Raw genomic sequence first — 6,121 nt, 5'->3', positions numbered from 1 at the left:
CATTTTCTCATTCCACCCCGTCTATCACACCTTCCTTCCCAGTATCTCTTCACAGCAATTTGATAGGTATCGTACAGGACCTTTTTGTATGCATTTCCACTAACAAATGCAAGTTACGCAGACTACTCTCTATTTCTACATTGTTGCTGAAGCTCATTTCCACTACTTACTACTCTTCTATTTAAATTTTGTGTCATTAGAATGAAAGTGTCTTTTGATCAGAAATACACTGTCCTGGAGACCCTGCCAGATTAGAGTTGGATTGCCAGCTTCAAGGTCAGCCATTGAAACCCCACTAGACATAAACCTCTTTGTTCCTTAAATGATTCAGAGTCACAGAAAACAGGGAGTAGTCACTCATGAGTTGAAATCAACCCAGTGGCAGTGGGTTTGGATTTGAGTTTGATGCCAATGTTTTTGGGTACTGGAAAAACTACCCAATTCTTTTATTCACTTGTAGGACTTAGCCTCTGAGCACATATCTTATCTGCTGACTATGATTTTTAGGTCTTCTCTTTGTCTAACAGCGGTTCTCAACCTGTGGGTCCTGACCCCTTTTGGGATCAAATGATCCTTTCACTGGGGTTACCTGATTCATAACAGTAGCAAAATTACAGTTATATGTGATAGCAATGAAAATAATTCGATGGTTAGGGGTCACCACAACATGAGGAACTATACTAAAGGGTCGCAGCATGAGGAAGATTGAGAAGCACTGGTTTAAGCTAAGGCATTGGATAGCATTTTAGAATAAGTTTCTTCCTCGGGTAGTTCCATCTGCCCAAACTTGACCCAGATTCCTGTTCTGCATTCAGTGGTGACCTCTAAACTTGTTTGCTGTGGGGAGTGAGAGCAAACCCATGTGGTAAACGTCAACTGGCTCATGGACTTTCTTTTCTATACAACCTGTACAAAAGCAGAGAGCCAGAGTGGCAGTTTAAATAAGAAGAAAACTCATGCTACTAGCCTTCCTTTCCAGGTAATTGCCCAACTGTGAAAAGCCCAGAATGCTTAGTCCTGAGTTCTTGTTTTCAGCTTTTTGGAAATTCAAAACAAGCATTCTTAAAAAAAAAAAAAGGCATATGGCAACAGTCTTAAGATATACTGCTATGGTAACCACAAATAGTCTATATTACATGGAGACTTGGTCTGGCTTGAACTCTTGTGGAGCTTAGTTCCCCCTCTGGCCAAAGGGCTTGCTCCTTCAACTTCACTTATTACTATTGTACATCAGGTACTCTTAGCTTACCAAAGACTTGCAGCATGTGAAACAGGAGGTCGTCGTCTACTCCAGATACCCTCTTCGGTAGTGTCATGTTTCACTATGGGGAGCTCTATAAATGAAGAAAAGTGGAGAATGGAAGGCAATAGTCTTTTTAATAACCTATTTGAAGAGACAAGACGAGAGCCATAATAATAGCTACATCATTCTAGACCAGTAGGTTATAAATGAAAATCATTGGTATAGCCTCAGACCTGGCAGAACAAGCAGAATGGCTATTTAAAAAGAAAATATCTCCAGATTAATGGTGGCCTAGTTGACACCCCTTGATGGGTCACTGCTGAGCAACAATGCCATCTGGTGGACAGTGAGAAGCTGTTCTGGTGCTTGTTGGGTAACTAGCCTGACAGGGTAATTGATCTTCCGTTTCAAGGTTGGGTTATGCTAGTGAATGACATGGGCGAATTGGGGTTTAGTTGAGGTCTTACCTTTCCTAGTGTAGAACAGATAGGGAAATCCAAATGAAAATGAAAGCATCTTAAATAATCTGGTTCAGTTAGTGAGTCGGAACAGTGTAGCCCTGTATGACTTGGCCTTTCGGATCTTGCTGCCTGGGTTTAATCACAAGAATGGTAACCTGCAGCCTGCATTTCCCAGGAGGTTAGGTTAGGTTACACTCTCAGTAACGATTGGCTAGCTTGGGAGAGGTTTGCATATCTGGGGAATTTGGAAGCCAACGCAATTTCCCCACATTCTGGGGAGAAGGATCCACGGAATGTTGGGCTCAGGTTCCTGGATACAGGATGTCCTGGGCTTTACAAAGTTAAAACATCCATAATCACTAGTAAATACCCCGTAGCGAATGGTCTATAGAAAGGACAGAAAAAACTTCTGTTTAAATTAGTATAATTGACAAGTGTAAATTGAAGTACTGACATCAAATATTGGAGGAGCATCAGTTTGCCTTCTGCCATTAAAACAAAGAACTAGTCCACTTCTAGCCTTCATGGAAGCAGCAGCAGGAGTTGGACAGGGTGGGACTCTAAGTTGGAGAACAGCAAAAACCAATTAGAAATGAACTGAGTAAAAATGGATCAATCATAGCTGACACAAGTTTTTTTGTTTTTTACATTCTTAAAGTTCAGTTAAAAGGAAAATAAGGGGAAGTCAAGTGAATTTTTCATAAACGTGAAGGAGTCATTAGAATGGGAAATATTTGGAATAGGCCCATAAAGATCAGAGTTTCTAGTACCTAAAAAAGTGGACCAGGGGCCACTTTTTTGGTTCATTACTTGTTGCTTGCTTATTGTGGGAACTAAATCAGAAAAGATGTAGAGTACTCCACGTATGACAAGGATAAAAGGTAGAGGAATTAAGGATATAAATGAGACTATATTGAAAGTACTCATGATCCAGGAAGACAAAGGTTATGAAAGGGCTGACCAATTGGTTAATGGAGGAGAGTAGTAGTAAGGGACTGATGCCTCCTATAAGTCCCCAAGGTAAGGACAAGTTCAAAAAGAAAATAGTAGTTTAAGGAGACTTGGCTTGAAGAACCAGATAACTTTTAGGCCTATGGTACTTGGAGAAGAATCTGGTTCACAACATCCCCAGACCCCACCCCCCACCCCAACACAGACATAGCAGCCCTAAGACACGTTTTGTTTTTTTTAACAGATTGAAAAAAATTCAAGCTCTGAGTTACATATTGCAAGATTCTATGGGCAAAATATTGAATGATGCATATGGAAAAAATACAGAGTCACTTTACCAAAAAGAACTAGTCATTCCACCCTTTCAAGAGGTAGCATGTAATTAAGAACCAGCGGTCCTGAAGGAAGAAGTTCAAGATGCACTGAAAGCATTAGCCGAAACCAAGGCTCCAGGAATTGATGGTGTACCAATGGAAGTATTTAATCAGCTGACGAAGCACTGGCCGTGCTACCTATGCCAGGAAATTTGGGAGACATCACTTAACTAACTAGAAGAGAGCCATATTTGTACCCATTCCAAAGACACGTGACTCAACAGAATGCTCAAATTATGGAACAATATCATTGATAACACATGCAAGTAAAATTTTGCTAAAGATCATCCAACGATAGTTGCAGTAGTACATTGACAGGGAGCTGCCGCTGCCAGAGGTCCGGGCTAGATTGAGTGGATGTGGAACAAGGGTTGTCGTTTCTAATGGCAGATGGCTCTTGGCTGAAAGCAGACGATACCAGAAAGAGCTTTACTTGTGTTTTATTGACTGTGCTGAGGCATTTGATGGTGTGGACCATAACAAACTATGGATAGCTTTGAGAAGACTTGCAGAACCTGTACCTGGATCGTGAGGCAGTCGTGCTAACAGAACATAGGAATGATGCATGGTTTAAAATCAGGAAAGGTGTGCATCAGGGTTATCTCCTATCACCATAATTCAAATCTGTATGCTGAGCAAATCATCAGGGAAACTGGGTTAATAATGTGGCATCAGGATCGAGGAAGAGTTACTAACAACCTGCTGTAGGCAGATGGAAGCACTCACATCTATGCCAGAAAATTTGGAAGACAGCTACTTAGCCAAGTGACTGGAAGAGATCCATATTTGTGCCCATTTCAGAAAGGTGCTCAAAATATAGAACAATGTCATTGATACTGCACACAGGTAAAATTTTACCTAAGATCATCCAGCAATAGGATTTACGTCTCACCATATCTGTTCAATCTATATTCTGAGCCAATCAGAGAAGCTGGATTACATTTTAAAATGCAGCATTAGGATTGGAGAAAGGCTCATTAAAAACCTGCGATACGCAGATGACACAACCTTCCTTGCTGAAAGGAAGAATGGAAACATTTGCTGATGAAGATCAAGGATTCAGTACCAATTACAACGTAACATAAGGGAGCTCAAAATCCTCACAACTGGACCAATAGGTAACATCATGATAAATGGAAAAAAAGGTTGAAGTTGTCCAGGAGTTTGTCTTACTTGGATCCACGCTCAATGCTCATGGAAGCAGCAGTCAAGGTCAAAGGACACAGTGCATTGGGCAAACCTGCTGCACAAGACTCCTTTAAAGTGTTGAAAAGCAAGGATGTTACTTTGAGGACTTAGGTGCACCTAATTCAAGCCCATGTATTTTCAATTGCCTTTAGGCCTGTGAAAGTTGGATGTTGAATTAAGGAAAACAAGAAGGTCCTCAAATGGTGCTGTCGAAGAGTACTGAAAGTACCATGGACTACCGCAGAAGAAAAGAATCTGCCTTGGGAGAAATGCGGCCAGAATGCTCCTTAGAGGCAAGGATGGTGAGATTTGATCTTATGTACTTTGTCTAGGTGTTATCAAGAGAGAGCAGTCCCTGGCAAAGGACTCATGTTTGGTAAAGAAGATCAGAGAAAATGAGGAAGGCCCTCGTCAAGATGGATTGAGTGTGGCTGCATCAGTGGGCTAAAATTAAGAACAATGGTGAGGCTGGCCTGGGAGCGTGAGTGCTTTGTTCGGTCCGTAGGGTTGCTCTAAGTTGAAATTGACTGGCATCCAATGGCAACACATATATGGTCTTGATCTCTAATTTTCAGCTTCATTAAACAGTTATTTAATGGTAGATCAATTTGTGGTGTTTATTAAAGCTGCTGGGACTATTCAGTTAAAATGCACTAGTTGCTCTATGGGATAAAGATAAGGCTGATTCCTTAAAGATGTACAGTCACAGAACCCCTAGAAAGGGTGGCAATGAATCTGGCTTGACCTGATAGGCAGTGAGATTTGGGGGTGAGGTGGGTTATGTACTGGGGTAAGTCCAAAAATATTGTTACTGAGGTCCCAGTTCTCTCACACATGTTTGTTCCCAACACTCCCATCTGTAGTGGATTGTGTTTGGGCTGGTAACCCCTTGGCGACCACGATCGGGCGTTCGTGGACAGCCGCCGCAGCGGACACGGAGGTTCGAAAGGCGAGGGCGGCAGTTTGCGGTCGGCGGAGCCGCGCCCAGTCCCGGGCGGTTCGCGCATCCCGGGGCCGGGCGTGCGGGAGCGGCTTCCAGGCCCTCGGCGTCCCCATCCGCCTCCGCGCACTTGGCCCCCCGCACCCGGCGGCTCTCGGCGCATTTCTGCACAATTCGGCTTTCGGTTCGCCGAGGGCCCTCGTGGCGCCAGCGTTGGCCGCTCCCCGAGAGGTCTCGCCAGCTGCCGTCGAGTAGATAGATGCCAACTCATGGCGAGTCCCTGGGACGGAGTTCCGTTACCCCCCAATTTGTGGGTTTCCGAGGTTCACGCTCACGGCCGATGGTTGCGAACTGCCGACCGTTGTGGTTTGCAACCCATCGTGGCTCAGCTTCTCCAGGGCCCCTAACCGACAGGTCAGTGCTCCCAGGACTGCGGATCCCAGGCCTCTGCCTCAGCAGGAGTAGGAGGAAAAGTGAGCACGCTCCCAGAGCGAAGGTCCCGACCCAGATGGGAACTGGTCCACAGGCAGGGGCCCACGAGACCCTTTCCTGCTCTCGGATCTGGCGACAGTTTTCAACCGTCTCAGGCAGGCCCCAAGATTCCAGGATGAAGAGGTCTCAGTTCTACCGAGTTGGTGATTCGCCCTCTCCGGCGGCGGGAGGACCCGCCGTCAATCACCCGGGAGAGATGCCCCCGCTGTGACCTTCCGCAGCGGGCACTGTCGGGGGGAGTCTCACTCGTGCCGCGAATGTGGACAAACCTTCCGCTTCCTCTCGGTTCTCCGGTCTCTTCAGCGCGTTCACGTGGGGAAGGACCACTTCAAGTGTGGCGAGTGTGACATGGCCTTCAGCCAGAGCGCACAGCTGCAGGGCCACCGGAGCGTCCACACCCGAAGAAGGTGGGGAGCGCTTCAGGCGCAGAGTCACCCTGAATGTTCATTGCAAAAGCCACGAAAGAGAGACC

This window comes from Tenrec ecaudatus, chromosome 16, assembly GCF_050624435.1.
Source record: "Tenrec ecaudatus isolate mTenEca1 chromosome 16, mTenEca1.hap1, whole genome shotgun sequence".
NCBI classification, from domain to species: Eukaryota; Metazoa; Chordata; class Mammalia; order Afrosoricida; family Tenrecidae; genus Tenrec; species Tenrec ecaudatus.
This window is presented reverse-complemented; position numbering follows the sequence as displayed.